This window comes from Mustela lutreola, chromosome 9 (assembly GCF_030435805.1).
Source record: "Mustela lutreola isolate mMusLut2 chromosome 9, mMusLut2.pri, whole genome shotgun sequence".
Taxonomy (NCBI): domain Eukaryota; kingdom Metazoa; phylum Chordata; class Mammalia; order Carnivora; family Mustelidae; genus Mustela; species Mustela lutreola.
Window position 1 is genome coordinate 49,589,748 of NC_081298.1, and position 12,356 is coordinate 49,602,103.

The 12,356-nt window shown below is 47.3% G+C and overlaps 1 long non-coding RNA gene across 3 annotated transcripts; it reads left to right on the forward strand.

Annotated features, from left to right (window-relative positions):
* Positions 1-1,493: 1,493 nt before the first annotated feature.
* LOC131807632 (uncharacterized) lies at positions 1,494-11,983 on the forward strand. Of its 3 annotated transcripts, none has more exons than XR_009344564.1 (4): positions 1,494-1,606; positions 2,312-2,460; positions 10,739-10,830; positions 11,715-11,983. It is a non-coding gene; the product is annotated as an uncharacterized LOC131807632 (long non-coding RNA). The 3 variants fall into 3 exon arrangements; XR_009344566.1 differs by lacking the exon at positions 11,715-11,983 and adding an exon at positions 11,623-11,708; XR_009344565.1 differs by lacking the exon at positions 1,494-1,606 and adding an exon at positions 2,053-2,140.
* Positions 11,984-12,356: the final 373 nt, after the last annotated feature.

Consider the following 12,356-nt stretch of genomic DNA (forward strand, 5'->3'; position numbering starts at 1 on the left):
CATACCAGTTGTAAAGAATAAAATCTCAGTTAGGTTTGTAACCCCTCCAGAGTGTTTGATCGCTCTTCCCTAGAACCAAAGACTGTTTAAAAGGTTATGAGCAAGAAACAAAATCCCCGAAAAGGTGGCACCATGTCAGAATGAGGAAAAGCAGAAGTCTGCAGTGTAAAGCAGAATGACAGGAGGCAGGAGGGCACCTTAGGCCCAGCTCCCAGCAGACTTGTCAGTTTTTACTCAGCACTGAGAGTTAGGAACATGGTCAACCCTCCTAAATATACTGATGTAAAAGCAGATGCTAGGAAATCCAGAGGGGTGCATTCATGTGTTTCTTATTTATTGAAAGTGCTGATAAAATGATAAACATTGTTGGGGGGGGTGCTTCTTACAAACTGAGGAGCAAAACACAATATCCTCCAGAAGGATCCCTGCTCTATCCCATCCTCTGAGGATGAGGAAAACATGGGGCTTGGCTCAGTTGGACTCTGAAATCTGACACTTCTGGAGTAAACTGCTGCCCCCTCTTGCTGGTCTCAGGCACGATATTCACTCAAGTCCCTATTTGGTGGTCCTGGCTGCAGCCCTGCAAGTCCTCACCTAGAGAGGTTACAAAGGTTGTCCAAGGTCACCGAAGATGAAGATTCCTGTGTTCAAATCCAGATACAACTGAAAACAAAACCCACCCTAAGCCTCTTTCACCTAGCAGCAGCCCAGAGTCTGGATTGGCCCGGAGCAGCCTCACTGACACAAGGTCCTTGAGGAAAGGAACTTGCTTCCCCAGACTGGGAGCAATATCTCAGGGGCAGATTCCCTCCCAGACAGTCAGGAGTCACGCTCCCCCCACCAGTCTAAAAAAGGTCACCATTAAGCTACAGGAGGAAAGGTAGCCAAATCTCAAGCATGTCGCCTGCGATGAGAAAAGGGGCTCAGCCCGCTGAAAGCAAATATTAGCAACAAAATCACTCTATCTTCCCAGATTTAGGAGCTATTTAATAGCTGTGCAATTAAGCCATTTTGAATTCTCCAGATTTTTTTTTTTTTTTTTTTTTTTTTTTTTTTTTTTTTTAGATAAAACCAACTGCCTCATTCCATTTCGCGGCACTCTTATCCTCAAGCTGCCTGGAGTAGTTTTGGCAGCGTAATTATGTTTTCTGGGAAAATATATTTTGCTGCACGAAAAGACATTTTCTCCCTGTTTATGAAGCCGTCCTGCACTTCACCTCCCAGGAGCTCATTCTCCCACAGGAGCAACAGGAAGGTGTCCCCTATACCCCCCCACCCCCCCAGCCACCTGCCCTGCGGCTAGAGAGGTTGCTGAGGTGTCTACCCAGAGTGCTGAGGGGTCTGCCCAGGGTGTGCCCCTCGCTGGGGTTGAGGCCTTTTGTTCTGTCAGGCAACAGAGCCTGCCAACTCCCTTCCTGCCTTTCTAACTCTGAAAACCTCACTTCTCTTTTGCAAGCTCATTCTTTCCTCCTCCCTGAAGATCAGGGGCTATGGGAAGGCTTCCCGAGAAAGAAAGCAGCTCTGCCTGCCCAGGAGGAAGTACAAGTGTGCTTCCTCCGGACAAATGGGAAAACAAGCACCCCAGAAGCTGAGAAGAGGGTTTAAGGTAAGAAGCCTGATATATTTATCCTTGACAAGGAAAAGATTTTCCTAGAGAGCCAGCATTCCAGTTTGAAAAGAGTTTAATTCCTCCATAGAACATTTTTCCTTATAAAATATAGTTTTGCAAGTTCTGTATTAAAAGGTCTAGAGTAGACATTTAGGCATGAACTCTCTCCCTATCTCCCACCACAGCACCACAAGAGCCTGCAGCACACAGCTCAGCTAGATTTTCTCCATTATTCTCGAGTCCCTGGTACTCAACTGTGGTGAACAGACCAGCAGAGTGGGCCTCTCCCGGGGAGCTGGTTAGAAATGCACACTCTCAGGCCCAGCCCAGAGGCCAGAATCTGCATGTTAGCAAGTCCCCGGGGGGGGAGGTTACATCACAATGAGTGATTTTGTAACTCCCAAGGTTAAACATCCTCATACCCACAGCCGTGCACACCTTACTTTCTCCTTTACATTCAGGGTTGCTCTCCTCTTCCACATGCTAGGATGGCATTGTCTACTCCCACCAACCTCACGGAGTTGTTGCAAAGTAACTGAACTGTGTACAGTGTTCAATTTTGAAATAAGGACTAGGGGGATACATGGCAACATCTTAACAGGGATTTTTTTCCTGGGTGGTAAATGATTTCTCATTTCTTATTTGATCTAAAATGTAGTTTTTAAATTTCATGCTCTGAACATTTTTCTTCTGTCACCACAGCAAAAAGGATAGTTTGTTTTAAAAGCAAGTAAGTGTGAACATGAACTAACAGAGCATGAAAATGGTAAATTCCTTGTGGATGACCTGTTGCATCTAGCACCTGTGCAAACAGCTGGACCCGGGAGCCATCTGCCCAGTTTCTCCAGCTGGTAAGTGGTGACCTGCTCCCAGCTCTGGGTTCTCTAGATCCCTGATGCACTGCTGTTCCCTGTGTTCTGGAACCCTTGAGCAGAGGCACGCCCAGGTACCCTGCTTCCATCAGCCCCGATGCTATAGTCAAGCCAGCCCTTCCACCCCTCAGAGAGACACAATTGGCCCAAACCACATGCTGGCTGCTGCAAAGGTGGTCCTTCCCTTACCATAGGAGAGCTACTCAGATGTTTTCACAAGTGCATGCCGAGAGTGGAGCCCAAGTGTTCACCCCACTTAAGCGCAAGAGCTACTCTGAGAAGGAAAGGAACCCCGTTCCCCAGCCTGTGTCGGGAAGAGCGAGCTGGCTGGGGATGGGATGTGAGCAAAGCTAGCTGAGAAAGGCTGAGCAGATTGCAAAACTCTAAAACAAATGCTGGTCTGAAGCCATAGGTCTCACGAGCATAGCTGCACATTAAATCAGCTGGGAGCTTAAAATCCTAGCAGCCAGGGCAGCCTCCAAGCCAACCAAACCAGGATCTCTGGGCTGCAGCCCTGGCTTCCATGGTTTTTTCACCATCCAGGTGACCCCAATGTTAGGCTGAGAACCAGAGCCAGCCATGTTTTTCAGTCAAGGAACAGATAATGGAGATTTCAGTATAGTGAGCCACATAGGCTCTATCACAACCACTCTGCAGTTGAAGAGTGAAAGTGGTAGCAGAGGACCATGAGTGAGCAGGTGTGGCTGTGACCCAGTAAAACTTTATTTACAAAACAGCCTTGGCCTGGGCGCCAGGTGGCTCAGTCAATTAAGTGTCTGACTCTTTTTTTTTTTTTTTTTTTAAAGATTTTATTTCTTTATTTGACAGAGAGAGATCACAAGTAGGCAGAGAGGCAGGCAGAGAGAGAGGGGTAAGCAGGCTCCCTGCTGAGCAGAGAGCCCGATACGGGGCTCGATCCCAGGACCCTGGGATCATGATCTGAGCCGAAAGCAGAGGCTTTAACCCCCTGAACCACCCAGATATCCCAAGTGTCTGACTCTTGATTTCATCTCAGGTCATGATTTCACTGTTGTGAGATGGAGCCCACTCCATGTATGGCTCCACGATGGGCGTGGAGCTGCTTAATGGTCCCTCTCTCCCTCTCCTGCGCCTCTCCCCCTCCCTACTTTCTCTCTCCAGTCTCTGAAAGAAAGAAAGAAAGAAAGAAAGAAAGAAAGAAAGAAAGAAAGAAAGAAAAGCATCCTCGGCCAGATTTAACCCTAAGGGCCAGCCCATCCATGGCTTGCAGCAGAGGTTTTCAGATTGAGCAAGGATCATCAGCACCCCCCCCCCCCAGAGAGCTGAGCCCACTCCCATCATGTCTAACAGAGTGGGTCTGGGGTAGGCCCAGAATTCGCATTTCTAACCAGCACCCTGAAGTTGCTGCTGCTGTTCAGAGAAGCAATGGTCAACAGTTCCTGTAAATCGTATTTATGCCATTCCATGATGGCGGAATGCCAACCACTCCCATAGTGCTTGCCTCAGGGGCTCACTTAGGAGGTGCTGGGGAGAGGGCTGCCCTACACAATCCATTCCAACTACCCCTCCATCCAGCCGTCTGCCTCCACCAGTGCTGCTCCAGGCTAGCGACAGGCTTGGGAAGAGAAGAAAGCCCTGACAGCTCCCCTCGGCTGATGCCCAAGGTGTGTCCTGCACCAGCCCCAGGAAGAACTCGTTCCATGTCAGATGAGTTGGCTCTACCCTTTGACTCAAAACAGCCCGTTTCAGCCCTGTCTGCTGGAAGGTCCAGAGGGCAGACCTCCCTAGGCAGCAGTCCCCTGTCCTGAACTGCCTGCCAGCCGGACACCTAGAAATACCCATCTCTCCATACTTCACTCTCCAATACCTTCCAACATTTTCAGAAAACAGCTTCATCGTCACAGGCAGGAGTGAGAGGAAACACACCATGACGAGCTCACATAACATCGGCAACAGCCATAATTCAGTAGGAACCATACCCAGGGCTAGTGATCCAACAGGCTTTTCAAAGACTTTTTTTTTTTTTTTTAAAGTTATTTAAAGGTAGTATGTCTTTAAAGCAGCAAAATTGAAAGGGCAGAGTCTTCCAAACATGCCCTGCACCCACACATATACAATCTCCCTCACAAGGGGTCTGCACACGGTTCACCCATAGTATTATACAGTCTCTGGTTTCGGACAAAGGTAAAATGACACAGACATCATTACAGCATCGTATGAAGTAGCTACATGGCCCTAAAAATCCTCTGTGGTCCTGCTATTCGTCTTCCTTCCCCCATCCCACCCTTGGCAACCATGGATTCTTTTACTGTCTCGGTAGTTTCACCTTTTCCAGAATGTCATAGAGTTGGAGTCACGCAGCATGTAGCCTTTCAGATTGATTTCTTTCACTAAATACGCATCTGAGCTTCCTCCATGTCTTTTCATGGCTTGATAGCTCATTTCTTTTTATTGCTGAGTAATATTCCACCATCTGAATTACCTTTTCACCTACTGAAGGACATCCTGGTTGTTTCTAAGTTTTTACAATGATGAATAAAGCTGCTCTAAGCATCCATGGGCAAGGTTTTGGGCAGACATAAGATTTTTGCTTCTTTGGGTAAATACCAAGAAGCACAATTGATCTTACGGTAAAAATATTTCTAGTTTTGCCAGAAACTGCCAAACTGTCTTCCAGTGTGGCTGAAGCATTTTGAATTCCTACCAGCAGTGAGTGAGAGTTCCTGTGTCTCTAGAGGACCCCTTGGAAGAAGGGCGTTCCCAGGGAGTCCCCCTGTCAGGAACCACATGCCTGCTGCTCTGAGGGCATGGGGTTTCTGGCACATTCTCATCTGCCTGCAGGTCAGCCACCCCCAGGTCCTGTGGGTCCATTGAGAACAGACTCTGGCACAGATAAGCCCTAGAGAAGTAACTGATAGGATCCCAGTGGTCTCCTATATTGTTACTATGTAGGGGCTGGCTTTCCAAATAGGGAAACTGAGGCTGACACACATCCAGAGTAGGTGGAAGCTCCAGGTTTCACCCATGCCTCCTGTGTGACTCTAGGCCTACTGATGCCCATCATTCTTTGGACCCCCAGTAGCTGCTCAGTAAACATTGGTAGAGCAGGTGGCCAAGGAATAGATGAAGCATGGTTGGCTTGACCCCAAAACCCACTTTCTGCCAGTGAACATTGCTTCCAGCCAGCCCAGCTTCAGATCCTTGGGAGAGTGGACTCCCTGCTTGCTTCCCTGCCTTGTGGTCTGCTTCTTCCTTGTGTGTGGGAGCCAGTCTTTCCTGTGCAGTCTGCCAGGCTCTAAACAGGATGGCCCTCAACAGTCAGCTCTGTGGCACCAGTGCATCAGCACGAGGCTTGGTGTTGGGTCACACCAAGCCCTGCATTCCCAAAGAAGCTCTGCAACAAGACAGAAGTGTCAGAACAATCCCAAATGCCACAAGTCTCCAACAGTGTCAGCTATTTGGAGCAACTGTCCCCTCGCATGACTTCAGCTGATCCATGATGACTCCAGGCAGTTGGTCCATCAAGGGCCACCAGAGTGTCACTTCTTCTCCCTGCAGAAGCATCTTCCCTTCTGACAGCTGGGCCTTCACTGTCTCAGGCCTGGTGCAGACCCAGGGACATCCCCTGCCTTGTGTGACCCAGTACAGACTCCCTTTTCCACTCTCATTAAGTTCACGGTTTGCCAGGACCTCATCCTTAAAGCGCCACCTGGAAGACAGTGCAGTTCATTTCATGGAGCCCTTCTCCAAGATCCCTGATGGCCCCACAGCCCAGCAACAGCTTTCTGAGCTTGAGAAGACCTGAGCCAGCTGGGGCGGAGGGCAGAGAGGGAGGGGAGTGAATGGGCCACACAGAGAACAGAAGGGAGAAAGTGCAGCAGCCCCAGACTTCTTGCCCTCGGTGGCCCAGTTGTGGGATGTCCCACATGTCTGAGAGGGGGGTGGGGTGACCTCAGGGGTCTCTACACAGTTAGGATATAGCATACAGGAAGTAATGCCCCTGAGCAGCTATTTTGGACAAAACACTGTGTTTTCTTACCTAGAAGTATCAAAAGCAGGTGTCCTGTAGACTTCCTCCTAGCAGTGGTTCTGGACCTTGGCTACACAGTGGGATCACCTGGCAAGCCCAGGCCCCCGCAGGGAGCCTGCTGTGGTTGATCTGGATGTAGCCCAGACTTGAAAGCCACTGGCACACAGCCCTCCCCCTGTGCCAGTGGGAATGCGCCTCCATGTGTAAGGGGTGGGGCAGGTCCACTAGTGAGGGCTTTGTGGGGAAATGATGGGGGGCCAAAGTACAGAAGGGAGAGGAGGTGAGGGAATGAAGATGTGTGCTGGAATGTGGGTCAGAAACAGAAACTGGAAAGGCTGGGGATTGCTGCATGATCCCCACTCATGTGGAAAATAATAGCATATCTTAGGCTGTGTAGATGAGTCCTCTGACTCTAAGATCCTACAGGTGGAAATGGCCAGACAAGCACTTCCCAGACCTACCTACCCATGGACTAAAACAAGAACCTCAAGATAAAATGCAACATCAATCACCAATGGCACTAGGAAGCCACCCGGTGCAGGTAGACGTCAGCTGGACACTGACAGTTGGAGGAAGAGAGGCACACGGCAGCCTTCCATGCCCACAGCTGCCGTCGGACCAGGCTCCTCCCCTACGAGGAGCGACCGCAACTACAACAAGGGCACCAAAGGCCAGGGGACAGTGTCAGTGCACCCACAATCCCAGAAGTTTCAGAAAGGAGAGGGCCAGAAGGCAGAGCCCGGTTCCATGCATAGCACCTGATACCCCTGAGCCTGAACCTCAGCTCCCATCTCTGCTTCTTGGGTCTTCCTGTCCATAAACCGCCATCTTTGTTCTCCTTCATAGGCATGCACATGCTGACATATGTGCACATACAGTAATACTATACACAAAACATGCACAGATGCAAGCATGCTACATGCATTCACACACACCATACACGTCAGACTCTACACACACCACACAAAAGCACAGATACAGACAGACATACTCCCCAAGGCCCCTGTGTCTATCGCTGACTCTACTAATGTTGTAGAGCAAAGGAGAGAACTTACATTTCAGAGCCAGGGGACTTGGTTCTTCACGGCAGGAAAGCACTCAGGGCTTCACCCAGCTCTGCCTCCTGCCTTGCTCAGTTGGCACCACTCTCTCTAACCCCCTGCCCCTTCCAGGGTCACAGCCATTCCTTGTGCAGTATGGTTTATTACCACTACATCTTCCCTTTCCAACCCACATGTTGGAGCTTTCACTTTCACCTCAGAGTCCTCCCAGCCCTCCTTCCCCAGAAAAGGAACCACATTCACCCAGCACTGGGAAGGGGCACATAGAGCACCTCCGCAAGCCTTTCTCAGTGCACTCAGGTTCCCATACTGGGTACACTGCAGAGGGAGCCCCCAGAGAGGCCACACAGGGAAAGAGGCAGTATACTGGCTAGCCCTGCTGCTCCCTCCAGCCCCATCCCACTAGGTCTCAGAGTGGCTTGGGGCCAGACTCACATCCCCGAGCCCACCCAGGGCCTGAGAGGGAAGAGCAGAGGGTGATGGTCACTGTTTGGATCACTACAGTCAGGATGGTGGGTTACACTGCACTAGGTTATCTCAGAACCTGCAACCGGTTCCAGGACTCCATGGCCCCACATGGATGTCCCTGGGAGCATGGGCAATGCTTCCTTTGACTTTATATGTCTAGGAAACAGTCAACAGCAGAAAGAAAGGGAGGGAGAGGAGAAGGAAGGGATGGAAGGACTGAGGCAAGCAGGCAGTCAGGCAAAAAGAGAAGAGAAAGTTCACTGAACTGGAAAAATTCCCAGTCACTTGCATTTGGGAAGACCTCGTCTAAAACCCAGCCATGTCTTAAGCCTATCTCCCCTTCAGGTACCCAAAGGGCTCAAGGGCCCAATCCAAGCCAAGTGCCCCTCCTCATCATCCATTTTTGAACAGCTCCGTCCTAGGGAAATAAAGGTCAGCGGGAGGTCAGGGTCTTGCTTAGGTCCCAAACCCACCACCTCAGACTGATGGTACTGTCCCTTTTGACCACCAGAACAGGACATGATTGCCCAGATATCTATAGCAGAACTTCCCAGTCACCTGCAGCAGCATCCTCTGCTCTGCCGACCATCTCTGTTTCCTGGGTCTTCCCATCTAAGTCCTGCCATCTTTGTTCTCATTCACAGGCACACAGAGCGGGGGGAGGCTGCAGCCTGAGATATGGGTCACTGCTCCACTGAGGCATAGCTCTTTATCCGTGTGTCCCCTTCACAAATGATGTAAGCCAAATCCTGCAGAAGTGGCACATGAACGTTTTCGTATAAAGGTCCCAGGTCCTGAGAACCCCAAAGCAAAAATACAGTAGTGCCTATTCTCATCTGTAATGTATATTTGATCAAAACCCATTCACCCAAGATGCACCCAAAGATTTGTGCACAGAGATGTTCACCACAGAACTATTTATCTATAAGAAAACTTACAAACAACGGGCTGTACAAATGAGTTACATGCAAGAAATTACTTTACAATATAAAAATGATGCATTCCATGAAGAATCATTGAAGCTACATGTTTATAGTATATGCATTCTTCTGGGTATACTATACTTCAAAAAAAATTAAACTTTTAAAGAATACTTCATGACATGGATAATTAGTAACAGTATAATGATAAGAAACAATTGCATATACAATGTGAGGCAAATTTTAAATATCTATAAAATGCTTAAATATATATATATATACACACATACACACACACACATACATATGTGTGTGTGTGTGTGTCTTTATTACTGAAAGAAAACCATGGAAATATTACGAGAGAACTGTGGGTAGTGAGACTATACACAAGTTTTCTTATATTAATTATACTCTGTAGTATAACAATTCAGATTTTCTACATAAAATATTATCACTTGTATAGATAATTAAGAGAAAGAGAGGGAGAGAGAGAGAGCAGATTGATAACTAGATGATATACACAGGATGGAATTCTATTCAACCTTAAAAAGAATGGAATTCTGCCATTTGTGACAGAGTAGGTGGATCCTGCATTCACTGGGTGGCTCAGTCAGTTAAGCATCTGCTTTCGGCTCAGGTCATGATCCCAGTGTCCTGGGATCCAGTCCCACATCAGGCTCAGTGGGGAGCCACTTCACTCAGTGGGGACTCTGTCTGCCGCCCTGCCCCTGCTTGTTTTCACTCTCTCTCTCTGACAAATAAATAAAATCTTAAGGGAAAAAAAAAAGTGTGGGTGGACCTGAGAGTTCTAAACTGAATGAAATGAATCAGAGAAAGACAAACACTACATGATTTCACTTGTATGTGGAGTTTAAAAAACAAAAACAAAAACAAAAAAAACACACACAAAAAACCCTCATACAAAAAGAGATCAGACGTGTGGTTTCCAGAGGCGGGAGCAGTGGGGAAACAGATGAAGGGGGTCAGAGGTACAAATTTCCAGAAGAAGATATGTAAATATTGTGGATATAACGTACAACATGAGGACTATAGTTAACGCTGCTGTTGGTATATTTGAAAGTAACTAAGGTTGCAAATTCTAAAAGTACTCATCAAAAGAAAAATACATTTCTTCTTGTTCTTTTTTTTTCTTTCATTTTCTCTTATTTATTTATTTATTTATTTATTTTGCATCTGTAGGAGATGATAGGTGTTAACTAAACTTATCATGGTCATCACTTCACAACACATGTGCACCTTACATTTGCACAGTGCTGCATGTCAACTACATCTCAGTAACACTGAAAGAAAAACAAGCTAACAAACAAAAATCTGTGGTTTGGTTTTCTCTGAAGTTCTTCAACAGTTCTCCACTCAGAAGGGCCGAGCCTCCTGTCTTCAGACCTCCACTTGCCTTTGGCCAGGCTGTGTTCGCTCACAGTCTGCTTGCTTCTCTCTCCGTGACCTGGGTGGTGTAGCCCTGCCCTGCACACCTGCCTGCTGTGTTCTAAGGACGAGTTACCCCCGCCAGGCTCCAGCTCAGAGACCCTGCTGGTAGCTGGCTGGAATTGCACGGTGCTGGGGTGGGCTGTGTGCTTCCATAGGGGGCCAGGAGCTGGCTCTCCAGCAGCTAATCCAGCCATGAGGCCCAGCAACCAGTTCAGTCTCCAGGCAGGAAGGTTCAGATTCAATCAAGATGTATTTGATCCCTGCTAGGATCAGTTCTCGAAGAAGAAAATGCATTCAGAATACTTGGACCCCAGTCCTACAAAACGGGCTCTGATAACAATTTTCTCTAGAAACTCTTGATGCTGAATCTCCAGGGAACTCACCCGTTGGCACGGTGCATGGTAAACAGGGCTCGAGGCCTGGAGGATATCACACATGAAAAGTAAGTAATTGAGGGGAGGGAGACAAACCATAAGTGACTCTTAATCTCACAAAACAAACTGAGGGTTGCTGGGGGGAGGGTTTGAGAGAAGGGGGGTGGGGTTATGGACATTGGGGAGGGTATGTGCTTTGGTGAGTGCTGTGAAGAGTGTAAACCTGGCAATTCACAGACCTGTACCCCTGGGGATAAAAATATATTATATGTTTATAAAAAATAAAAATTAAAAAAAAAGAAAAAAGGAAAGTAAGTAATTGAGAACAGAGGATCTCCTGAGAGTTGTTTGAAACACATCTGAAACATGTCATTTAAGAAATGACAAGGTGCTGGGCGCCTGGGTGGCTCAGTGGGTTGAGCCGCTGCCTTCGGCTCAGGTCATGATCTCAGGATCCTGGGATGGAGTCCCGCATCGGGATCTCTGCTCGGCGGGGATCCTGTTTCCCTCTCTCTCTCTCTGCCTGCCTCTCTGTCTACTGTGAACTCTCTCTGTCAAATAAATAAATTAAAAAATCTTAAAAAAAAAAAAAAAAAGAAATGACAAGGTGCAGAGCAAGAGAGAACACTGGAGAGAAAAGGGGAAGAATTAAAAAAAAAATTCTGAACAGTAAAAAAAAAGTCATGCAGATAAATTTTAAAAATCCGTTTTTAAAATGAGTTAGTAGAAAAGCATGGTTGGGCTGCAGTGAGATAAGAGTATTACTACCCATGAGGCTGAAAAACGAGTTAAGCAACAGCATCCAGGGCTTGCAGACACAAGGACACAGACACTCACCCATGGCTTGTGAATTCCTACAGCTTTGTGAGGAAGAAATCTGCAGTTGCTGTTAAGTTTTGAAATACACGTACTCCGTGACCCAACTATCTCACCGTTGGAATTTATCCCACAGGAAAACAGCAACAGACTTCCCAGACAGAGCTATAGGCTCAGTATTGTCCTTGGCTTGCTGGTGTGCTTGTTTCAAGCATCGTTTGAGGCAGCTAGACTCTGGAAACAACCTGAATGTCCAGCGGGAAGCAGAAGTGAAACTCATTAAAAAGAGAGGTGGTTGAATCAGTGGTGGCATATTCATTCTCTGGAATATTAAGTAGCAACCAAAGAAAAAGGCTCAGATCTCTGCCTACGGCCTCTGTGGATCCACTCACATTGTTTTGTTTTTGTTTTTTTGTTTTTGTTTTTGTTTTGCAACACTTTATTTTGTCCTTAATTTCCATTTCGTAAGTCTGTGTTAAAATATAGACTTATATATATTTCTAAAGAGGCACAGCCTGCATATAATTTTAAAATGGCATAACAAAATGGTCTGAGGAAAAAAAAACAACAACATGGTTTTGTTTTTGATAGTTTTGTGTAGGGGCCATTCCTGGAACTGATTCGACATGCAGGGATCCTCTGGGGTCCTGGTAGTGTCCATGCTCAGCCTGGGGTCAGTCTTACTTGTGTAAGTGCTGACTGCGGTTTCAACCGTCATGTAGGGCACATGTATTAGATGTTCTTCAAGAGTGCATGTCAAATCTAATAAGTGAGTTTT